The sequence below is a fragment of the Anomaloglossus baeobatrachus genome, unplaced genomic scaffold, assembly GCF_048569485.1.
Source record: "Anomaloglossus baeobatrachus isolate aAnoBae1 unplaced genomic scaffold, aAnoBae1.hap1 Scaffold_3934, whole genome shotgun sequence".
Taxonomy (NCBI): Eukaryota; Metazoa; Chordata; class Amphibia; order Anura; family Aromobatidae; genus Anomaloglossus; species Anomaloglossus baeobatrachus.
Genome location: NW_027443273.1, coordinates 1 through 23,288, shown reverse-complemented (window position 1 = coordinate 23,288; position 23,288 = coordinate 1). Strand labels below are relative to the sequence as shown.

The 23,288-nt window shown below is 46.2% G+C and overlaps 15 non-coding genes across 15 annotated transcripts; all 15 read left to right on the top strand.

Moving 5' to 3' along the window:
- The first annotated feature begins 238 nt into the window (after nucleotides 1–238).
- On the top strand, nucleotides 239–429 carry LOC142276156 (U2 spliceosomal RNA). Its single transcript, XR_012739664.1, has one exon. It is a non-coding gene; the product is annotated as a U2 spliceosomal RNA (small nuclear RNA).
- A 1,387-nt stretch (nucleotides 430–1,816) lies between these two features.
- Nucleotides 1,817–2,007, top strand: LOC142276155 (U2 spliceosomal RNA). The gene has a single exon (XR_012739663.1). It is a non-coding gene; the product is annotated as a U2 spliceosomal RNA (small nuclear RNA).
- Nucleotides 2,008–3,394: 1,387 nt separating this feature from the next.
- LOC142276154 (U2 spliceosomal RNA) lies at nucleotides 3,395–3,585 on the top strand. Its single transcript, XR_012739662.1, has one exon. It is a non-coding gene; the product is annotated as a U2 spliceosomal RNA (small nuclear RNA).
- Nucleotides 3,586–4,972: 1,387 nt separating this feature from the next.
- LOC142276152 (U2 spliceosomal RNA) lies at nucleotides 4,973–5,163 on the top strand. The gene has a single exon (XR_012739661.1). It is a non-coding gene; the product is annotated as a U2 spliceosomal RNA (small nuclear RNA).
- Nucleotides 5,164–6,550: 1,387 nt separating this feature from the next.
- Nucleotides 6,551–6,741, top strand: LOC142276151 (U2 spliceosomal RNA). Its single transcript, XR_012739660.1, has one exon. It is a non-coding gene; the product is annotated as a U2 spliceosomal RNA (small nuclear RNA).
- Nucleotides 6,742–8,128: 1,387 nt separating this feature from the next.
- LOC142276150 (U2 spliceosomal RNA) lies at nucleotides 8,129–8,319 on the top strand. Its single transcript, XR_012739659.1, has one exon. It is a non-coding gene; the product is annotated as a U2 spliceosomal RNA (small nuclear RNA).
- Nucleotides 8,320–9,706: 1,387 nt separating this feature from the next.
- Nucleotides 9,707–9,897, top strand: LOC142276149 (U2 spliceosomal RNA). Its single transcript, XR_012739658.1, has one exon. It is a non-coding gene; the product is annotated as a U2 spliceosomal RNA (small nuclear RNA).
- A 1,387-nt stretch (nucleotides 9,898–11,284) lies between these two features.
- On the top strand, nucleotides 11,285–11,475 carry LOC142276148 (U2 spliceosomal RNA). Its single transcript, XR_012739657.1, has one exon. It is a non-coding gene; the product is annotated as a U2 spliceosomal RNA (small nuclear RNA).
- Nucleotides 11,476–12,862: 1,387 nt separating this feature from the next.
- On the top strand, nucleotides 12,863–13,053 carry LOC142276147 (U2 spliceosomal RNA). Its single transcript, XR_012739656.1, has one exon. It is a non-coding gene; the product is annotated as a U2 spliceosomal RNA (small nuclear RNA).
- Nucleotides 13,054–14,440: 1,387 nt separating this feature from the next.
- On the top strand, nucleotides 14,441–14,631 carry LOC142276146 (U2 spliceosomal RNA). The gene has a single exon (XR_012739655.1). It is a non-coding gene; the product is annotated as a U2 spliceosomal RNA (small nuclear RNA).
- A 1,387-nt stretch (nucleotides 14,632–16,018) lies between these two features.
- LOC142276179 (U2 spliceosomal RNA) lies at nucleotides 16,019–16,209 on the top strand. Its single transcript, XR_012739685.1, has one exon. It is a non-coding gene; the product is annotated as a U2 spliceosomal RNA (small nuclear RNA).
- A 1,385-nt stretch (nucleotides 16,210–17,594) lies between these two features.
- Nucleotides 17,595–17,785, top strand: LOC142276178 (U2 spliceosomal RNA). The gene has a single exon (XR_012739684.1). It is a non-coding gene; the product is annotated as a U2 spliceosomal RNA (small nuclear RNA).
- A 1,387-nt stretch (nucleotides 17,786–19,172) lies between these two features.
- Nucleotides 19,173–19,363, top strand: LOC142276169 (U2 spliceosomal RNA). Its single transcript, XR_012739676.1, has one exon. It is a non-coding gene; the product is annotated as a U2 spliceosomal RNA (small nuclear RNA).
- Nucleotides 19,364–20,750: 1,387 nt separating this feature from the next.
- LOC142276157 (U2 spliceosomal RNA) lies at nucleotides 20,751–20,941 on the top strand. Its single transcript, XR_012739665.1, has one exon. It is a non-coding gene; the product is annotated as a U2 spliceosomal RNA (small nuclear RNA).
- Nucleotides 20,942–22,328: 1,387 nt separating this feature from the next.
- Nucleotides 22,329–22,519, top strand: LOC142276145 (U2 spliceosomal RNA). The gene has a single exon (XR_012739654.1). It is a non-coding gene; the product is annotated as a U2 spliceosomal RNA (small nuclear RNA).
- Nucleotides 22,520–23,288: the final 769 nt, after the last annotated feature.

Below are 23,288 nucleotides of genomic sequence, written 5' to 3'. Positions count from 1 at the left end.
GGGGGAGGGGAGTTGCTTGCGCCCTAAAGGAGGAGTTATTCAGATTCATTGCAGTGGGCGGCGGCTGCAAAACGCACCATTCTTCTTGTTTTGGCTCTGCAAAGCAGCCTTTTCAAGGGTTGGCTTGGGTGACAAAATGTCTTGTGTAGGCGTGGGTTTGTCTCCCTCTCGCTCTCTCTCCCTAAGATGTGTCCGGCATAGGCCAGGGTGCCACTCGAGGCCCAAACCAATTCTGGTTATCGCTTCTCGGCCTTTTGGCTAAGATCAAGTGTAGTATCTGTTCTTATCAGTTTAATATCTGATACGTCCCCTATCTGGGGACCATATATTAAATGGATTTTTAGAACAGGGAGATGGAAAAAGAGCTTGCTCTGTCCACTCCACGCATTGACCTGGTATTGCAGTACCTCCAGGAACGGTGCACCCCTTCTTAACCCAGTTTCCAAAAGCAGAACTCAATTCACCTGATTCATATTAGCCCGATTTAATGAATTGGAAGAAAGCATACGTCTTCATATGCACCTCAATTTGGCCCATTCACTTTTCACACTTCCTCCTTTTGTTTTTTATCTTTCACACTTTTGACTTTCTTTATTCATCCAAATAGCAAACTCATCACCACTCAACCTGACCAACTCGGCTATGTCCCCGTGCTGCAGTTCTCTGTCTTATCTAGATCATTTGCAATTGAATGGAATAGATCCCTTTTGGACAAAGTGGATTCACCTGCTGCTGCAGTGACCACAGGTGTGATAACATCTAGAATTGGCATCTGGTGCGATCTCTCCGCTTCCACTCCAAAGAAAGTTACCTGTTTATTCCTATCATGCATTGGTTTTTGGGGTTTTCTTTGAGTAATGATGATCTCTTTAGTAGTCTGTTGGCGCCCTCTCCTGGAGGAATAGTTTGCTTGCTCTTGGACATTCTAAAAGAGAGGTCATGATAGACATTGAGCTTCTGAGCTCAATTGGGGACAGTCATGGGTGATGAATGTTTGCAACCTACTGCGAAGCCTCATACCGCAATATAAGGAACGTCAAATACTAAGAAAGGGCGGCCTATGAAAGAATTACTACTTTCAATAAGTACACTTAAACGGCTAATTGGGAATAGAAAAACTGTAAAAAGCCCTCTGAGAAAGCCCCCCTCTAACCTTTGATAGTAAGCTTTTCTGTAGTCTGCCTGTTGATGTATTTTCCGTTTGAACTGTGCACAACATGAAGAGACGGAACACTGGCGGCTTGTCACAATGCCCCCCGATGACATCACAATAGCGCTGCTGCCTAGAAAACAAGCTGCGCAGAAGAAGTTGTTCTTTGGGTGGGAGGGTGGGCTAGTGGAAGGAGGGGGCAATCTCTTTTTTTCCCGGGTGGTAGGGGGATGACAGGAGAAGGGAAGCGGGTGGTGAGAAAGGTACAGAGGGCAGGGTTTGGGGGCTGGGAAGGAAAGGGAAAAGATTAGGGTTTGGGGATGATGAAAGGGCTTTCTACGGGTAAGGATGGCAAAGGGTGGCAGTGACGGAAAGTCAGGCAACCTGTCCTGTCCGTCTTTTTGTATCGTGAATTGGAAAGACTGCAAGGGGGAGGGGAGTTGCTTGCGCCCTAAAGGAGGAGTTATTCAGATTCATTGCAGTGGGCGGCGGCTGCAAAACGCACCATTCTTCTTGTTTTGGCTCTGCAAAGCAGCCTTTTCAAGGGTTGGCTTGGGTGACAAAATGTCTTGTGTAGGCGTGGGTTTGTCTCCCTCTCGCTCTCTCTCCCTAAGATGTGTCCGGCATAGGCCAGGGTGCCACTCGAGGCCCAAACCAATTCTGGTTATCGCTTCTCGGCCTTTTGGCTAAGATCAAGTGTAGTATCTGTTCTTATCAGTTTAATATCTGATACGTCCCCTATCTGGGGACCATATATTAAATGGATTTTTAGAACAGGGAGATGGAAAAAGAGCTTGCTCTGTCCACTCCACGCATTGACCTGGTATTGCAGTACCTCCAGGAACGGTGCACCCCTTCTTAACCCAGTTTCCAAAAGCAGAACTCAATTCACCTGATTCATATTAGCCCGATTTAATGAATTGGAAGAAAGCATACGTCTTCATATGCACCTCAATTTGGCCCATTCACTTTTCACACTTCCTCCTTTTGTTTTTTATCTTTCACACTTTTGACTTTCTTTATTCATCCAAATAGCAAACTCATCACCACTCAACCTGACCAACTCGGCTATGTCCCCGTGCTGCAGTTCTCTGTCTTATCTAGATCATTTGCAATTGAATGGAATAGATCCCTTTTGGACAAAGTGGATTCACCTGCTGCTGCAGTGACCACAGGTGTGATAACATCTAGAATTGGCATCTGGTGCGATCTCTCCGCTTCCACTCCAAAGAAAGTTACCTGTTTATTCCTATCATGCATTGGTTTTTGGGGTTTTCTTTGAGTAATGATGATCTCTTTAGTAGTCTGTTGGCGCCCTCTCCTGGAGGAATAGTTTGCTTGCTCTTGGACATTCTAAAAGAGAGGTCATGATAGACATTGAGCTTCTGAGCTCAATTGGGGACAGTCATGGGTGATGAATGTTTGCAACCTACTGCGAAGCCTCATACCGCAATATAAGGAACGTCAAATACTAAGAAAGGGCGGCCTATGAAAGAATTACTACTTTCAATAAGTACACTTAAACGGCTAATTGGGAATAGAAAAACTGTAAAAAGCCCTCTGAGAAAGCCCCCCTCTAACCTTTGATAGTAAGCTTTTCTGTAGTCTGCCTGTTGATGTATTTTCCGTTTGAACTGTGCACAACATGAAGAGACGGAACACTGGCGGCTTGTCACAATGCCCCCCGATGACATCACAATAGCGCTGCTGCCTAGAAAACAAGCTGCGCAGAAGAAGTTGTTCTTTGGGTGGGAGGGTGGGCTAGTGGAAGGAGGGGGCAATCTCTTTTTTTCCCGGGTGGTAGGGGGATGACAGGAGAAGGGAAGCGGGTGGTGAGAAAGGTACAGAGGGCAGGGTTTGGGGGCTGGGAAGGAAAGGGAAAAGATTAGGGTTTGGGGATGATGAAAGGGCTTTCTACGGGTAAGGATGGCAAAGGGTGGCAGTGACGGAAAGTCAGGCAACCTGTCCTGTCCGTCTTTTTGTATCGTGAATTGGAAAGACTGCAAGGGGGAGGGGAGTTGCTTGCGCCCTAAAGGAGGAGTTATTCAGATTCATTGCAGTGGGCGGCGGCTGCAAAACGCACCATTCTTCTTGTTTTGGCTCTGCAAAGCAGCCTTTTCAAGGGTTGGCTTGGGTGACAAAATGTCTTGTGTAGGCGTGGGTTTGTCTCCCTCTCGCTCTCTCTCCCTAAGATGTGTCCGGCATAGGCCAGGGTGCCACTCGAGGCCCAAACCAATTCTGGTTATCGCTTCTCGGCCTTTTGGCTAAGATCAAGTGTAGTATCTGTTCTTATCAGTTTAATATCTGATACGTCCCCTATCTGGGGACCATATATTAAATGGATTTTTAGAACAGGGAGATGGAAAAAGAGCTTGCTCTGTCCACTCCACGCATTGACCTGGTATTGCAGTACCTCCAGGAACGGTGCACCCCTTCTTAACCCAGTTTCCAAAAGCAGAACTCAATTCACCTGATTCATATTAGCCCGATTTAATGAATTGGAAGAAAGCATACGTCTTCATATGCACCTCAATTTGGCCCATTCACTTTTCACACTTCCTCCTTTTGTTTTTTATCTTTCACACTTTTGACTTTCTTTATTCATCCAAATAGCAAACTCATCACCACTCAACCTGACCAACTCGGCTATGTCCCCGTGCTGCAGTTCTCTGTCTTATCTAGATCATTTGCAATTGAATGGAATAGATCCCTTTTGGACAAAGTGGATTCACCTGCTGCTGCAGTGACCACAGGTGTGATAACATCTAGAATTGGCATCTGGTGCGATCTCTCCGCTTCCACTCCAAAGAAAGTTACCTGTTTATTCCTATCATGCATTGGTTTTTGGGGTTTTCTTTGAGTAATGATGATCTCTTTAGTAGTCTGTTGGCGCCCTCTCCTGGAGGAATAGTTTGCTTGCTCTTGGACATTCTAAAAGAGAGGTCATGATAGACATTGAGCTTCTGAGCTCAATTGGGGACAGTCATGGGTGATGAATGTTTGCAACCTACTGCGAAGCCTCATACCGCAATATAAGGAACGTCAAATACTAAGAAAGGGCGGCCTATGAAAGAATTACTACTTTCAATAAGTACACTTAAACGGCTAATTGGGAATAGAAAAACTGTAAAAAGCCCTCTGAGAAAGCCCCCCTCTAACCTTTGATAGTAAGCTTTTCTGTAGTCTGCCTGTTGATGTATTTTCCGTTTGAACTGTGCACAACATGAAGAGACGGAACACTGGCGGCTTGTCACAATGCCCCCCGATGACATCACAATAGCGCTGCTGCCTAGAAAACAAGCTGCGCAGAAGAAGTTGTTCTTTGGGTGGGAGGGTGGGCTAGTGGAAGGAGGGGGCAATCTCTTTTTTTCCCGGGTGGTAGGGGGATGACAGGAGAAGGGAAGCGGGTGGTGAGAAAGGTACAGAGGGCAGGGTTTGGGGGCTGGGAAGGAAAGGGAAAAGATTAGGGTTTGGGAATGATGAAAGGGCTTTCTACGGGTAAGGATGGCAAAGGGTGGCAGTGACGGAAAGTCAGGCAACCTGTCCTGTCCGTCTTTTTGTATCGTGAATTGGAAAGACTGCAAGGGGGAGGGGAGTTGCTTGCGCCCTAAAGGAGGAGTTATTCAGATTCATTGCAGTGGGCGGCGGCTGCAAAACGCACCATTCTTCTTGTTTTGGCTCTGCAAAGCAGCCTTTTCAAGGGTTGGCTTGGGTGACAAAATGTCTTGTGTAGGCGTGGGTTTGTCTCCCTCTCGCTCTCTCTCCCTAAGATGTGTCCGGCATAGGCCAGGGTGCCACTCGAGGCCCAAACCAATTCTGGTTATCGCTTCTCGGCCTTTTGGCTAAGATCAAGTGTAGTATCTGTTCTTATCAGTTTAATATCTGATACGTCCCCTATCTGGGGACCATATATTAAATGGATTTTTAGAACAGGGAGATGGAAAAAGAGCTTGCTCTGTCCACTCCACGCATTGACCTGGTATTGCAGTACCTCCAGGAACGGTGCACCCCTTCTTAACCCAGTTTCCAAAAGCAGAACTCAATTCACCTGATTCATATTAGCCCGATTTAATGAATTGGAAGAAAGCATACGTCTTCATATGCACCTCAATTTGGCCCATTCACTTTTCACACTTCCTCCTTTTGTTTTTTATCTTTCACACTTTTGACTTTCTTTATTCATCCAAATAGCAAACTCATCACCACTCAACCTGACCAACTCGGCTATGTCCCCGTGCTGCAGTTCTCTGTCTTATCTAGATCATTTGCAATTGAATGGAATAGATCCCTTTTGGACAAAGTGGATTCACCTGCTGCTGCAGTGACCACAGGTGTGATAACATCTAGAATTGGCATCTGGTGCGATCTCTCCGCTTCCACTCCAAAGAAAGTTACCTGTTTATTCCTATCATGCATTGGTTTTTGGGGTTTTCTTTGAGTAATGATGATCTCTTTAGTAGTCTGTTGGCGCCCTCTCCTGGAGGAATAGTTTGCTTGCTCTTGGACATTCTAAAAGAGAGGTCATGATAGACATTGAGCTTCTGAGCTCAATTGGGGACAGTCATGGGTGATGAATGTTTGCAACCTACTGCGAAGCCTCATACCGCAATATAAGGAACGTCAAATACTAAGAAAGGGCGGCCTATGAAAGAATTACTACTTTCAATAAGTACACTTAAACGGCTAATTGGGAATAGAAAAACTGTAAAAAGCCCTCTGAGAAAGCCCCCCTCTAACCTTTGATAGTAAGCTTTTCTGTAGTCTGCCTGTTGATGTATTTTCCGTTTGAACTGTGCACAACATGAAGAGACGGAACACTGGCGGCTTGTCACAATGCCCCCCGATGACATCACAATAGCGCTGCTGCCTAGAAAACAAGCTGCGCAGAAGAAGTTGTTCTTTGGGTGGGAGGGTGGGCTAGTGGAAGGAGGGGGCAATCTCTTTTTTTCCCGGGTGGTAGGGGGATGACAGGAGAAGGGAAGCGGGTGGTGAGAAAGGTACAGAGGGCAGGGTTTGGGGGCTGGGAAGGAAAGGGAAAAGATTAGGGTTTGGTGATGATGAAAGGGCTTTCTACGGGTAAGGATGGCAAAGGGTGGCAGTGACGGAAAGTCAGGCAACCTGTCCTGTCCGTCTTTTTGTATCGTGAATTGGAAAGACTGCAAGGGGGAGGGGAGTTGCTTGCGCCCTAAAGGAGGAGTTATTCAGATTCATTGCAGTGGGCGGCGGCTGCAAAACGCACCATTCTTCTTGTTTTGGCTCTGCAAAGCAGCCTTTTCAAGGGTTGGCTTGGGTGACAAAATGTCTTGTGTAGGCGTGGGTTTGTCTCCCTCTCGCTCTCTCTCCCTAAGATGTGTCCGGCATAGGCCAGGGTGCCACTCGAGGCCCAAACCAATTCTGGTTATCGCTTCTCGGCCTTTTGGCTAAGATCAAGTGTAGTATCTGTTCTTATCAGTTTAATATCTGATACGTCCCCTATCTGGGGACCATATATTAAATGGATTTTTAGAACAGGGAGATGGAAAAAGAGCTTGCTCTGTCCACTCCACGCATTGACCTGGTATTGCAGTACCTCCAGGAACGGTGCACCCCTTCTTAACCCAGTTTCCAAAAGCAGAACTCAATTCACCTGATTCATATTAGCCCGATTTAATGAATTGGAAGAAAGCATACGTCTTCATATGCACCTCAATTTGGCCCATTCACTTTTCACACTTCCTCCTTTTGTTTTTTATCTTTCACACTTTTGACTTTCTTTATTCATCCAAATAGCAAACTCATCACCACTCAACCTGACCAACTCGGCTATGTCCCCGTGCTGCAGTTCTCTGTCTTATCTAGATCATTTGCAATTGAATGGAATAGATCCCTTTTGGACAAAGTGGATTCACCTGCTGCTGCAGTGACCACAGGTGTGATAACATCTAGAATTGGCATCTGGTGCGATCTCTCCGCTTCCACTCCAAAGAAAGTTACCTGTTTATTCCTATCATGCATTGGTTTTTGGGGTTTTCTTTGAGTAATGATGATCTCTTTAGTAGTCTGTTGGCGCCCTCTCCTGGAGGAATAGTTTGCTTGCTCTTGGACATTCTAAAAGAGAGGTCATGATAGACATTGAGCTTCTGAGCTCAATTGGGGACAGTCATGGGTGATGAATGTTTGCAACCTACTGCGAAGCCTCATACCGCAATATAAGGAACGTCAAATACTAAGAAAGGGCGGCCTATGAAAGAATTACTACTTTCAATAAGTACACTTAAACGGCTAATTGGGAATAGAAAAACTGTAAAAAGCCCTCTGAGAAAGCCCCCCTCTAACCTTTGATAGTAAGCTTTTCTGTAGTCTGCCTGTTGATGTATTTTCCGTTTGAACTGTGCACAACATGAAGAGACGGAACACTGGCGGCTTGTCACAATGCCCCCCGATGACATCACAATAGCGCTGCTGCCTAGAAAACAAGCTGCGCAGAAGAAGTTGTTCTTTGGGTGGGAGGGTGGGCTAGTGGAAGGAGGGGGCAATCTCTTTTTTTCCCGGGTGGTAGGGGGATGACAGGAGAAGGGAAGCGGGTGGTGAGAAAGGTACAGAGGGCAGGGTTTGGGGGCTGGGAAGGAAAGGGAAAAGATTAGGGTTTGGGGATGATGAAAGGGCTTTCTACGGGTAAGGATGGCAAAGGGTGGCAGTGACGGAAAGTCAGGCAACCTGTCCTGTCCGTCTTTTTGTATCGTGAATTGGAAAGACTGCAAGGGGGAGGGGAGTTGCTTGCGCCCTAAAGGAGGAGTTATTCAGATTCATTGCAGTGGGCGGCGGCTGCAAAACGCACCATTCTTCTTGTTTTGGCTCTGCAAAGCAGCCTTTTCAAGGGTTGGCTTGGGTGACAAAATGTCTTGTGTAGGCGTGGGTTTGTCTCCCTCTCGCTCTCTCTCCCTAAGATGTGTCCGGCATAGGCCAGGGTGCCACTCGAGGCCCAAACCAATTCTGGTTATCGCTTCTCGGCCTTTTGGCTAAGATCAAGTGTAGTATCTGTTCTTATCAGTTTAATATCTGATACGTCCCCTATCTGGGGACCATATATTAAATGGATTTTTAGAACAGGGAGATGGAAAAAGAGCTTGCTCTGTCCACTCCACGCATTGACCTGGTATTGCAGTACCTCCAGGAACGGTGCACCCCTTCTTAACCCAGTTTCCAAAAGCAGAACTCAATTCACCTGATTCATATTAGCCCGATTTAATGAATTGGAAGAAAGCATACGTCTTCATATGCACCTCAATTTGGCCCATTCACTTTTCACACTTCCTCCTTTTGTTTTTTATCTTTCACACTTTTGACTTTCTTTATTCATCCAAATAGCAAACTCATCACCACTCAACCTGACCAACTCGGCTATGTCCCCGTGCTGCAGTTCTCTGTCTTATCTAGATCATTTGCAATTGAATGGAATAGATCCCTTTTGGACAAAGTGGATTCACCTGCTGCTGCAGTGACCACAGGTGTGATAACATCTAGAATTGGCATCTGGTGCGATCTCTCCGCTTCCACTCCAAAGAAAGTTACCTGTTTATTCCTATCATGCATTGGTTTTTGGGGTTTTCTTTGAGTAATGATGATCTCTTTAGTAGTCTGTTGGCGCCCTCTCCTGGAGGAATAGTTTGCTTGCTCTTGGACATTCTAAAAGAGAGGTCATGATAGACATTGAGCTTCTGAGCTCAATTGGGGACAGTCATGGGTGATGAATGTTTGCAACCTACTGCGAAGCCTCATACCGCAATATAAGGAACGTCAAATACTAAGAAAGGGCGGCCTATGAAAGAATTACTACTTTCAATAAGTACACTTAAACGGCTAATTGGGAATAGAAAAACTGTAAAAAGCCCTCTGAGAAAGCCCCCCTCTAACCTTTGATAGTAAGCTTTTCTGTAGTCTGCCTGTTGATGTATTTTCCGTTTGAACTGTGCACAACATGAAGAGACGGAACACTGGCGGCTTGTCACAATGCCCCCCGATGACATCACAATAGCGCTGCTGCCTAGAAAACAAGCTGCGCAGAAGAAGTTGTTCTTTGGGTGGGAGGGTGGGCTAGTGGAAGGAGGGGGCAATCTCTTTTTTTCCCGGGTGGTAGGGGGATGACAGGAGAAGGGAAGCGGGTGGTGAGAAAGGTACAGAGGGCAGGGTTTGGGGGCTGGGAAGGAAAGGGAAAAGATTAGGGTTTGGGGATGATGAAAGGGCTTTCTACGGGTAAGGATGGCAAAGGGTGGCAGTGACGGAAAGTCAGGCAACCTGTCCTGTCCGTCTTTTTGTATCGTGAATTGGAAAGACTGCAAGGGGGAGGGGAGTTGCTTGCGCCCTAAAGGAGGAGTTATTCAGATTCATTGCAGTGGGCGGCGGCTGCAAAACGCACCATTCTTCTTGTTTTGGCTCTGCAAAGCAGCCTTTTCAAGGGTTGGCTTGGGTGACAAAATGTCTTGTGTAGGCGTGGGTTTGTCTCCCTCTCGCTCTCTCTCCCTAAGATGTGTCCGGCATAGGCCAGGGTGCCACTCGAGGCCCAAACCAATTCTGGTTATCGCTTCTCGGCCTTTTGGCTAAGATCAAGTGTAGTATCTGTTCTTATCAGTTTAATATCTGATACGTCCCCTATCTGGGGACCATATATTAAATGGATTTTTAGAACAGGGAGATGGAAAAAGAGCTTGCTCTGTCCACTCCACGCATTGACCTGGTATTGCAGTACCTCCAGGAACGGTGCACCCCTTCTTAACCCAGTTTCCAAAAGCAGAACTCAATTCACCTGATTCATATTAGCCCGATTTAATGAATTGGAAGAAAGCATACGTCTTCATATGCACCTCAATTTGGCCCATTCACTTTTCACACTTCCTCCTTTTGTTTTTTATCTTTCACACTTTTGACTTTCTTTATTCATCCAAATAGCAAACTCATCACCACTCAACCTGACCAACTCGGCTATGTCCCCGTGCTGCAGTTCTCTGTCTTATCTAGATCATTTGCAATTGAATGGAATAGATCCCTTTTGGACAAAGTGGATTCACCTGCTGCTGCAGTGACCACAGGTGTGATAACATCTAGAATTGGCATCTGGTGCGATCTCTCCGCTTCCACTCCAAAGAAAGTTACCTGTTTATTCCTATCATGCATTGGTTTTTGGGGTTTTCTTTGAGTAATGATGATCTCTTTAGTAGTCTGTTGGCGCCCTCTCCTGGAGGAATAGTTTGCTTGCTCTTGGACATTCTAAAAGAGAGGTCATGATAGACATTGAGCTTCTGAGCTCAATTGGGGACAGTCATGGGTGATGAATGTTTGCAACCTACTGCGAAGCCTCATACCGCAATATAAGGAACGTCAAATACTAAGAAAGGGCGGCCTATGAAAGAATTACTACTTTCAATAAGTACACTTAAACGGCTAATTGGGAATAGAAAAACTGTAAAAAGCCCTCTGAGAAAGCCCCCCTCTAACCTTTGATAGTAAGCTTTTCTGTAGTCTGCCTGTTGATGTATTTTCCGTTTGAACTGTGCACAACATGAAGAGACGGAACACTGGCGGCTTGTCACAATGCCCCCCGATGACATCACAATAGCGCTGCTGCCTAGAAAACAAGCTGCGCAGAAGAAGTTGTTCTTTGGGTGGGAGGGTGGGCTAGTGGAAGGAGGGGGCAATCTCTTTTTTTCCCGGGTGGTAGGGGGATGACAGGAGAAGGGAAGCGGGTGGTGAGAAAGGTACAGAGGGCAGGGTTTGGGGGCTGGGAAGGAAAGGGAAAAGATTAGGGTTTGGGGATGATGAAAGGGCTTTCTACGGGTAAGGATGGCAAAGGGTGGCAGTGACGGAAAGTCAGGCAACCTGTCCTGTCCGTCTTTTTGTATCGTGAATTGGAAAGACTGCAAGGGGGAGGGGAGTTGCTTGCGCCCTAAAGGAGGAGTTATTCAGATTCATTGCAGTGGGCGGCGGCTGCAAAACGCACCATTCTTCTTGTTTTGGCTCTGCAAAGCAGCCTTTTCAAGGGTTGGCTTGGGTGACAAAATGTCTTGTGTAGGCGTGGGTTTGTCTCCCTCTCGCTCTCTCTCCCTAAGATGTGTCCGGCATAGGCCAGGGTGCCACTCGAGGCCCAAACCAATTCTGGTTATCGCTTCTCGGCCTTTTGGCTAAGATCAAGTGTAGTATCTGTTCTTATCAGTTTAATATCTGATACGTCCCCTATCTGGGGACCATATATTAAATGGATTTTTAGAACAGGGAGATGGAAAAAGAGCTTGCTCTGTCCACTCCACGCATTGACCTGGTATTGCAGTACCTCCAGGAACGGTGCACCCCTTCTTAACCCAGTTTCCAAAAGCAGAACTCAATTCACCTGATTCATATTAGCCCGATTTAATGAATTGGAAGAAAGCATACGTCTTCATATGCACCTCAATTTGGCCCATTCACTTTTCACACTTCCTCCTTTTGTTTTTTATCTTTCACACTTTTGACTTTCTTTATTCATCCAAATAGCAAACTCATCACCACTCAACCTGACCAACTCGGCTATGTCCCCGTGCTGCAGTTCTCTGTCTTATCTAGATCATTTGCAATTGAATGGAATAGATCCCTTTTGGACAAAGTGGATTCACCTGCTGCTGCAGTGACCACAGGTGTGATAACATCTAGAATTGGCATCTGGTGCGATCTCTCCGCTTCCACTCCAAAGAAAGTTACCTGTTTATTCCTATCATGCATTGGTTTTTGGGGTTTTCTTTGAGTAATGATGATCTCTTTAGTAGTCTGTTGGCGCCCTCTCCTGGAGGAATAGTTTGCTTGCTCTTGGACATTCTAAAAGAGAGGTCATGATAGACATTGAGCTTCTGAGCTCAATTGGGGACAGTCATGGGTGATGAATGTTTGCAACCTACTGCGAAGCCTCATACCGCAATATAAGGAACGTCAAATACTAAGAAAGGGCGGCCTATGAAAGAATTACTACTTTCAATAAGTACACTTAAACGGCTAATTGGGAATAGAAAAACTGTAAAAAGCCCTCTGAGAAAGCCCCCCTCTAACCTTTGATAGTAAGCTTTTCTGTAGTCTGCCTGTTGATGTATTTTCCGTTTGAACTGTGCACAACATGAAGAGACGGAACACTGGCGGCTTGTCACAATGCCCCCCGATGACATCACAATAGCGCTGCTGCCTAGAAAACAAGCTGCGCAGAAGAAGTTGTTCTTTGGGTGGGAGGGTGGGCTAGTGGAAGGAGGGGGCAATCTCTTTTTTTCCCGGGTGGTAGGGGGATGACAGGAGAAGGGAAGCGGGTGGTGAGAAAGGTACAGAGGGCAGGGTTTGGGGGCTGGGAAGGAAAGGGAAAAGATTAGGGTTTGGGGATGATGAAAGGGCTTTCTACGGGTAAGGATGGCAAAGGGTGGCAGTGACGGAAAGTCAGGCAACCTGTCCTGTCCGTCTTTTTGTATCGTGAATTGGAAAGACTGCAAGGGGGAGGGGAGTTGCTTGCGCCCTAAAGGAGGAGTTATTCAGATTCATTGCAGTGGGCGGCGGCTGCAAAACGCACCATTCTTCTTGTTTTGGCTCTGCAAAGCAGCCTTTTCAAGGGTTGGCTTGGGTGACAAAATGTCTTGTGTAGGCGTGGGTTTGTCTCCCTCTCGCTCTCTCTCCCTAAGATGTGTCCGGCATAGGCCAGGGTGCCACTCGAGGCCCAAACCAATTCTGGTTATCGCTTCTCGGCCTTTTGGCTAAGATCAAGTGTAGTATCTGTTCTTATCAGTTTAATATCTGATACGTCCCCTATCTGGGGACCATATATTAAATGGATTTTTAGAACAGGGAGATGGAAAAAGAGCTTGCTCTGTCCACTCCACGCATTGACCTGGTATTGCAGTACCTCCAGGAACGGTGCACCCCTTCTTAACCCAGTTTCCAAAAGCAGAACTCAATTCACCTGATTCATATTAGCCCGATTTAATGAATTGGAAGAAAGCATACGTCTTCATATGCACCTCAATTTGGCCCATTCACTTTTCACACTTCCTCCTTTTGTTTTTTATCTTTCACACTTTTGACTTTCTTTATTCATCCAAATAGCAAACTCATCACCACTCAACCTGACCAACTCGGCTATGTCCCCGTGCTGCAGTTCTCTGTCTTATCTAGATCATTTGCAATTGAATGGAATAGATCCCTTTTGGACAAAGTGGATTCACCTGCTGCTGCAGTGACCACAGGTGTGATAACATCTAGAATTGGCATCTGGTGCGATCTCTCCGCTTCCACTCCAAAGAAAGTTACCTGTTTATTCCTATCATGCATTGGTTTTTGGGGTTTTCTTTGAGTAATGATGATCTCTTTAGTAGTCTGTTGGCGCCCTCTCCTGGAGGAATAGTTTGCTTGCTCTTGGACATTCTAAAAGAGAGGTCATGATAGACATTGAGCTTCTGAGCTCAATTGGGGACAGTCATGGGTGATGAATGTTTGCAACCTACTGCGAAGCCTCATACCGCAATATAAGGAACGTCAAATACTAAGAAAGGGCGGCCTATGAAAGAATTACTACTTTCAATAAGTACACTTAAACGGCTAATTGGGAATAGAAAAACTGTAAAAAGCCCTCTGAGAAAGCCCCCCTCTAACCTTTGATAGTAAGCTTTTCTGTAGTCTGCCTGTTGATGTATTTTCCGTTTGAACTGTGCACAACATGAAGAGACGGAACACTGGCGGCTTGTCACAATGCCCCCCGATGACATCACAATAGCGCTGCTGCCTAGAAAACAAGCTGCGCAGAAGAAGTTGTTCTTTGGGTGGGAGGGTGGGCTAGTGGAAGGAGGGGGCAATCTCTTTTTTTCCCGGGTGGTAGGGGGATGACAGGAGAAGGGAAGCGGGTGGTGAGAAAGGTACAGAGGGCAGGGTTTGGGGGCTGGGAAGGAAAGGGAAAAGATTAGGGTTTGGGGATGATGAAAGGGCTTTCTACGGGTAAGGATGGCAAAGGGTGGCAGTGACGGAAAGTCAGGCAACCTGTCCTGTCCGTCTTTTTGTATCGTGAATTGGAAAGACTGCAAGGGGGAGGGGAGTTGCTTGCGCCCTAAAGGAGGAGTTATTCAGATTCATTGCAGTGGGCGGCGGCTGCAAAACGCACCATTCTTCTTGTTTTGGCTCTGCAAAGCAGCCTTTTCAAGGGTTGGCTTGGGTGACAAAATGTCTTGTGTAGGCGTGGGTTTGTCTCCCTCTCGCTCTCTCTCCCTAAGATGTGTCCGGCATAGGCCAGGGTGCCACTCGAGGCCCAAACCAATTCTGGTTATCGCTTCTCGGCCTTTTGGCTAAGATCAAGTGTAGTATCTGTTCTTATCAGTTTAATATCTGATACGTCCCCTATCTGGGGACCATATATTAAATGGATTTTTAGAACAGGGAGATGGAAAAAGAGCTTGCTCTGTCCACTCCACGCATTGACCTGGTATTGCAGTACCTCCAGGAACGGTGCACCCCTTCTTAACCCAGTTTCCAAAAGCAGAACTCAATTCACCTGATTCATATTAGCCCGATTTAATGAATTGGAAGAAAGCATACGTCTTCATATGCACCTCAATTTGGCCCATTCACTTTTCACACTTCCTCCTTTTGTTTTTTATCTTTCACACTTTTGACTTTCTTTATTCATCCAAATAGCAAACTCATCACCACTCAACCTGACCAACTCGGCTATGTCCCCGTGCTGCAGTTCTCTGTCTTATCTAGATCATTTGCAATTGAATGGAATAGATCCCTTTTGGACAAAGTGGATTCACCTGCTGCTGCAGTGACCACAGGTGTGATAACATCTAGAATTGGCATCTGGTGCGATCTCTCCGCTTCCACTCCAAAGAAAGTTACCTGTTTATTCCTATCATGCATTGGTTTTTGGGGTTTTCTTTGAGTAATGATGATCTCTTTAGTAGTCTGTTGGCGCCCTCTCCTGGAGGAATAGTTTGCTTGCTCTTGGACATTCTAAAAGAGAGGTCATGATAGACATTGAGCTTCTGAGCTCAATTGGGGACAGTCATGGGTGATGAATGTTTGCAACCTACTGCGAAGCCTCATACCGCAATATAAGGAACGTCAAATACTAAGAAAGGGCGGCCTATGAAAGAATTACTACTTTCAATAAGTACACTTAAACGGCTAATTGGGAATAGAAAAACTGTAAAAAGCCCTCTGAGAAAGCCCCCCTCTAACCTTTGATAGTAAGCTTTTCTGTAGTCTGCCTGTTGATGTATTTTCCGTTTGAACTGTGCACAACATGAAGAGACGGAACACTGGCGGCTTGTCACAATGCCCCCCGATGACATCACAATAGCGCTGCTGCCTAGAAAACAAGCTGCGCAGAAGAAGTTGTTCTTTGGGTGGGAGGGTGGGCTAGTGGAAGGAGGGGGCAATCTCTTTTTTTCCCGGGTGGTAGGGGGATGACAGGAGAAGGGAAGCGGGTGGTGAGAAAGGTACAGAGGGCAGGGTTTGGGGGCTGGGAAGGAAAGGGAAAAGATTAGGGTTTGGGGATGATGAAAGGGCTTTCTACGGGTAAGGATGGCAAAGGGTGGCAGTGACGGAAAGTCAGGCAACCTGTCCTGTCCGTCTTTTTGTATCGTGAATTGGAAAGACTGCAAGGGGGAGGGGAGTTGCTTGCGCCCTAAAGGAGGAGTTATTCAGATTCATTGCAGTGGGCGGCGGCTGCAAAACGCACCATTCTTCTTGTTTTGGCTCTGCAAAGCAGCCTTTTCAAGGGTTGGCTTGGGTGACAAAATGTCTTGTGTAGGCGTGGGTTTGTCTCCCTCTCGCTCTCTCTCCCTAAGATGTGTCCGGCATAGGCCAGGGTGCCACTCGAGGCCCAAACCAATTCTGGTTATCGCTTCTCGGCCTTTTGGCTAAGATCAAGTGTAGTATCTGTTCTTATCAGTTTAATATCTGATACGTCCCCTATCTGGGGACCATATATTAAATGGATTTTTAGAACAGGGAGATGGAAAAAGAGCTTGCTCTGTCCACTCCACGCATTGACCTGGTATTGCAGTACCTCCAGGAACGGTGCACCCCTTCTTAACCCAGTTTCCAAAAGCAGAACTCAATTCACCTGATTCATATTAGCCCGATTTAATGAATTGGAAGAAAGCATACGTCTTCATATGCACCTCAATTTGGCCCATTCACTTTTCACACTTCCTCCTTTTGTTTTTTATCTTTCACACTTTTGACTTTCTTTATTCATCCAAATAGCAAACTCATCACCACTCAACCTGACCAACTCGGCTATGTCCCCGTGCTGCAGTTCTCTGTCTTATCTAGATCATTTGCAATTGAATGGAATAGATCCCTTTTGGACAAAGTGGATTCACCTGCTGCTGCAGTGACCACAGGTGTGATAACATCTAGAATTGGCATCTGGTGCGATCTCTCCGCTTCCACTCCAAAGAAAGTTACCTGTTTATTCCTATCATGCATTGGTTTTTGGGGTTTTCTTTGAGTAATGATGATCTCTTTAGTAGTCTGTTGGCGCCCTCTCCTGGAGGAATAGTTTGCTTGCTCTTGGACATTCTAAAAGAGGTCATGATAGACATTGAGCTTCTGAGCTCAATTGGGGACAGTCATGGGTGATGAATGTTTGCAACCTACTGCGAAGCCTCATACCGCAATATAAGGAACGTCAAATACTAAGAAAGGGCGGCCTATGAAAGAATTACTACTTTCAATAAGTACACTTAAACGGCTAATTGGGAATAGAAAAACTGTAAAAAGCCCTCTGAGAAAGCCCCCCTCTAACCTTTGATAGTAAGCTTTTCTGTAGTCTGCCTGTTGATGTATTTTCCGTTTGAACTGTGCACAACATGAAGAGACGGAACACTGGCGGCTTGTCACAATGCCCCCCGATGACATCACAATAGCGCTGCTGCCTAGAAAACAAGCTGCGCAGAAGAAGTTGTTCTTTGGGTGGGAGGGTGGGCTAGTGGAAGGAGGGGGCAATCTCTTTTTTTCCCGGGTGGTAGGGGGATGACAGGAGAAGGGAAGCGGGTGGTGAGAAAGGTACAGAGGGCAGGGTTTGGGGGCTGGGAAGGAAAGGGAAAAGATTAGGGTTTGGGGATGATGAAAGGGCTTTCTACGGGTAAGGATGGCAAAGGGTGGCAGTGACGGAAAGTCAGGCAACCTGTCCTGTCCGTCTTTTTGTATCGTGAATTGGAAAGACTGCAAGGGGGAGGGGAGTTGCTTGCGCCCTAAAGGAGGAGTTATTCAGATTCATTGCAGTGGGCGGCGGCTGCAAAACGCACCATTCTTCTTGTTTTGGCTCTGCAAAGCAGCCTTTTCAAGGGTTGGCTTGGGTGACAAAATGTCTTGTGTAGGCGTGGGTTTGTCTCCCTCTCGCTCTCTCTCCCTAAGATGTGTCCGGCATAGGCCAGGGTGCCACTCGAGGCCCAAACCAATTCTGGTTATCGCTTCTCGGCCTTTTGGCTAAGATCAAGTGTAGTATCTGTTCTTATCAGTTTAATATCTGATACGTCCCCTATCTGGGGACCATATATTAAATGGATTTTTAGAACAGGGAGATGGAAAAAGAGCTTGCTCTGTCCACTCCACGCATTGACCTGGTATTGCAGTACCTCCAGGAACGGTGCACCCCTTCTTAACCCAGTTTCCAAAAGCAGAACTCAATTCACCTGATTCATATTAGCCCGATTTAATGAATTGGAAGAAAGCATACGTCTTCATATGCACCTCAATTTGGCCCATTCACTTTTCACACTTCCTCCTTTTGTTTTTTATCTTTCACACTTTTGACTTTCTTTATTCATCCAAATAGCAAACTCATCACCACTCAACCTGACCAACTCGGCTATGTCCCCGTGCTGCAGTTCTCTGTCTTATCTAGATCATTTGCAATTGAATGGAATAGATCCCTTTTGGACAAAGTGGATTCACCTGCTGCTGCAGTGACCACAGGTGTGATAACATCTAGAATTGGCATCTGGTGCGATCTCTCCGCTTCCACTCCAAAGAAAGTTACCTGTTTATTCCTATCATGCATTGGTTTTTGGGGTTTTCTTTGAGTAATGATGATCTCTTTAGTAGTCTGTTGGCGCCCTCTCCTGGAGGAATAGTTTGCTTGCTCTTGGACATTCTAAAAGAGAGGTCATGATAGACATTGAGCTTCTGAGCTCAATTGGGGACAGTCATGGGTGATGAATGTTTGCAACCTACTGCGAAGCCTCATACCGCAATATAAGGAACGTCAAATACTAAGAAAGGGCGGCCTATGAAAGAATTACTACTTTCAATAAGTACACTTAAACGGCTAATTGGGAATAGAAAAACTGTAAAAAGCCCTCTGAGAAAGCCCCCCTCTAACCTTTGATAGTAAGCTTTTCTGTAGTCTGCCTGTTGATGTATTTTCCGTTTGAACTGTGCACAACATGAAGAGACGGAACACTGGCGGCTTGTCACAATGCCCCCCGATGACATCACAATAGCGCTGCTGCCTAGAAAACAAGCTGCGCAGAAGAAGTTGTTCTTTGGGTGGGAGGGTGGGCTAGTGGAAGGAGGGGGCAATCTCTTTTTTTCCCGGGTGGTAGGGGGATGACAGGAGAAGGGAAGCGGGTGGTGAGAAAGGTACAGAGGGCAGGGTTTGGGGGCTGGGAAGGAAAGGGAAAAGATTAGGGTTTGGGGATGATGAAAGGGCTTTCTACGGGTAAGGATGGCAAAGGGTGGCAGTGACGGAAAGTCAGGCAACCTGTCCTGTCCGTCTTTTTGTATCGTGAATTGGAAAGACTGCAAGGGGGAGGGGAGTTGCTTGCGCCCTAAAGGAGGAGTTATTCAGATTCATTGCAGTGGGCGGCGGCTGCAAAACGCACCATTCTTCTTGTTTTGGCTCTGCAAAGCAGCCTTTTCAAGGGTTGGCTTGGGTGACAAAATGTCTTGTGTAGGCGTGGGTTTGTCTCCCTCTCGCTCTCTCTCCCTAAGATGTGTCCGGCATAGGCCAGGGTGCCACTCGAGGCCCAAACCAATTCTGGTTATCGCTTCTCGGCCTTTTGGCTAAGATCAAGTGTAGTATCTGTTCTTATCAGTTTAATATCTGATACGTCCCCTATCTGGGGACCATATATTAAATGGATTTTTAGAACAGGGAGATGGAAAAAGAGCTTGCTCTGTCCACTCCACGCATTGACCTGGTATTGCAGTACCTCCAGGAACGGTGCACCCCTTCTTAACCCAGTTTCCAAAAGCAGAACTCAATTCACCTGATTCATATTAGCCCGATTTAATGAATTGGAAGAAAGCATACGTCTTCATATGCACCTCAATTTGGCCCATTCACTTTTCACACTTCCTCCTTTTGTTTTTTATCTTTCACACTTTTGACTTTCTTTATTCATCCAAATAGCAAACTCATCACCACTCAACCTGACCAACTCGGCTATGTCCCCGTGCTGCAGTTCTCTGTCTTATCTAGATCATTTGCAATTGAATGGAATAGATCCCTTTTGGACAAAGTGGATTCACCTGCTGCTGCAGTGACCACAGGTGTGATAACATCTAGAATTGGCATCTGGTGCGATCTCTCCGCTTCCACTCCAAAGAAAGTTACCTGTTTATTCCTATCATGCATTGGTTTTTGGGGTTTTCTTTGAGTAATGATGATCTCTTTAGTAGTCTGTTGGCGCCCTCTCCTGGAGGAATAGTTTGCTTGCTCTTGGACATTCTAAAAGAGAGGTCATGATAGACATTGAGCTTCTGAGCTCAATTGGGGACAGTCATGGGTGATGAATGTTTGCAACCTACTGCGAAGCCTCATACCGCAATATAAGGAACGTCAAATACTAAGAAAGGGCGGCCTATGAAAGAATTACTACTTTCAATAAGTACACTTAAACGGCTAATTGGGAATAGAAAAACTGTAAAAAGCCCTCTGAGAAAGCCCCCCTCTAACCTTTGATAGTAAGCTTTTCTGTAGTCTGCCTGTTGATGTATTTTCCGTTTGAACTGTGCACAACATGAAGAGACGGAACACTGGCGGCTTGTCACAATGCCCCCCGATGACATCACAATAGCGCTGCTGCCTAGAAAACAAGCTGCGCAGAAGAAGTTGTTCTTTGGGTGGGAGGGTGGGCTAGTGGAAGGAGGGGGCAATCTCTTTTTTTCCCGGGTGGTAGGGGGATGACAGGAGAAGGGAAGCGGGTGGTGAGAAAGGTACAGAGGGCAGGGTTTGGGGGCTGGGAAGGAAAGGGAAAAGATTAGGGTTTGGGGATGATGAAAGGGCTTTCTACGGGTAAGGATGGCAAAGGGTGGCAGTGACGGAAAGTCAGGCAACCTGTCCTGTCCGTCTTTTTGTATCGTGAATTGGAAAGACTGCAAGGGGGAGGGGAGTTGCTTGCGCCCTAAAGGAGGAGTTATTCAGATTCATTGCAGTGGGCGGCGGCTGCAAAACGCACCATTCTTCTTGTTTTGGCTCTGCAAAGCAGCCTTTTCAAGGGTTGGCTTGGGTGACAAAATGTCTTGTGTAGGCGTGGGTTTGTCTCCCTCTCGCTCTCTCTCCCTAAGATGTGTCCGGCATAGGCCAGGGTGCCACTCGAGGCCCAAACCAATTCTGGTTATCGCTTCTCGGCCTTTTGGCTAAGATCAAGTGTAGTATCTGTTCTTATCAGTTTAATATCTGATACGTCCCCTATCTGGGGACCATATATTAAATGGATTTTTAGAACAGGGAGATGGAAAAAGAGCTTGCTCTGTCCACTCCACGCATTGACCTGGTATTGCAGTACCTCCAGGAACGGTGCACCCCTTCTTAACCCAGTTTCCAAAAGCAGAACTCAATTCACCTGATTCATATTAGCCCGATTTAATGAATTGGAAGAAAGCATACGTCTTCATATGCACCTCAATTTGGCCCATTCACTTTTCACACTTCCTCCTTTTGTTTTTTATCTTTCACACTTTTGACTTTCTTTATTCATCCAAATAGCAAACTCATCACCACTCAACCTGACCAACTCGGCTATGTCCCCGTGCTGCAGTTCTCTGTCTTATCTAGATCATTTGCAATTGAATGGAATAGATCCCTTTTGGACAAAGTGGATTCACCTGCTGCTGCAGTGACCACAGGTGTGATAACATCTAGAATTGGCATCTGGTGCGATCTCTCCGCTTCCACTCCAAAGAAAGTTACCTGTTTATTCCTATCATGCATTGGTTTTTGGGGTTTTCTTTGAGTAATGATGATCTCTTTAGTAGTCTGTTGGCGCCCTCTCCTGGAGGAATAGTTTGCTTGCTCTTGGACATTCTAAAAGAGAGGTCATGATAGACATTGAGCTTCTGAGCTCAATTGGGGACAGTCATGGGTGATGAATGTTTGCAACCTACTGCGAAGCCTCATACCGCAATATAAGGAACGTCAAATACTAAGAAAGGGCGGCCTATGAAAGAATTACTACTTTCAATAAGTACACTTAAACGGCTAATTGGGAATAGAAAAACTGTAAAAAGCCCTCTGAGAAAGCCCCCCTCTAACCTTTGATAGTAAGCTTTTCTGTAGTCTGCCTGTTGATGTATTTTCCGTTTGAACTGTGCACAACATGAAGAGACGGAACACTGGCGGCTTGTCACAATGCCCCCCGATGACATCACAATAGCGCTGCTGCCTAGAAAACAAGCTGCGCAGAAGAAGTTGTTCTTTGGGTGGGAGGGTGGGCTAGTGGAAGGAGGGGGCAATCTCTTTTTTTCCCGGGTGGTAGGGGGATGACAGGAGAAGGGAAGCGGGTGGTGAGAAAGGTACAGAGGGCAGGGTTTGGGGGCTGGGAAGGAAAGGGAAAAGATTAGGGTTTGGGGATGATGAAAGGGCTTTCTACGGGTAAGGATGGCAAAGGGTGGCAGTGACGGAAAGTCAGGCAACCTGTCCTGTCCGTCTTTTTGTATCGTGAATTGGAAAGACTGCAAGGGGGAGGGGAGTTGCTTGCGCCCTAAAGGAGGAGTTATTCAGATTCATTGCAGTGGGCGGCGGCTGCAAAACGCACCATTCTTCTTGTTTTGGCTCTGCAAAGCAGCCTTTTCAAGGGTTGGCTTGGGTGACAAAATGTCTTGTGTAGGCGTGGGTTTGTCTCCCTCTCGCTCTCTCTCCCTAAGATGTGTCCGGCATAGGCCAGGGTGCCACTCGAGGCCCAAACCAATTCTGGTTATCGCTTCTCGGCCTTTTGGCTAAGATCAAGTGTAGTATCTGTTCTTATCAGTTTAATATCTGATACGTCCCCTATCTGGGGACCATATATTAAATGGATTTTTAGAACAGGGAGATGGAAAAAGAGCTTGCTCTGTCCACTCCACGCATTGACCTGGTATTGCAGTACCTCCAGGAACGGTGCACCCCTTCTTAACCCAGTTTCCAAAAGCAGAACTCAATTCACCTGATTCATATTAGCCCGATTTAATGAATTGGAAGAAAGCATACGTCTTCATATGCACCTCAATTTGGCCCATTCACTTTTCACACTTCCTCCTTTTGTTTTTTATCTTTCACACTTTTGACTTTCTTTATTCATCCAAATAGCAAACTCATCACCACTCAACCTGACCAACTCGGCTATGTCCCCGTGCTGCAGTTCTCTGTCTTATCTAGATCATTTGCAATTGAATGGAATAGATCCCTTTTGGACAAAGTGGATTCACCTGCTGCTGCAGTGACCACAGGTGTGATAACATCTAGAATTGGCATCTGGTGCGATCTCTCCGCTTCCACTCCAAAGAAAGTTACCTGTTTATTCCTATCATGCATTGGTTTTTGGGGTTTTCTTTGAGTAATGATGATCTCTTTAGTAGTCTGTTGGCGCCCTCTCCTGGAGGAATAGTTTGCTTGCTCTTGGACATTCTAAAAGAGAGGTCATGATAGACATTGAGCTTCTGAGCTCAATTGGGGACAGTCATGGGTGATGAATGTTTGCAACCTACTGCGAAGCCTCATACCGCAATATAAGGAACGTCAAATACTAAGAAAGGGCGGCCTATGAAAGAATTACTACTTTCAATAAGTACACTTAAACGGCTAATTGGGAATAGAAAAACTGTAAAAAGCCCTCTGAGAAAGCCCCCCTCTAACCTTTGATAGTAAGCTTTTCTGTAGTCTGCCTGTTGATGTATTTTC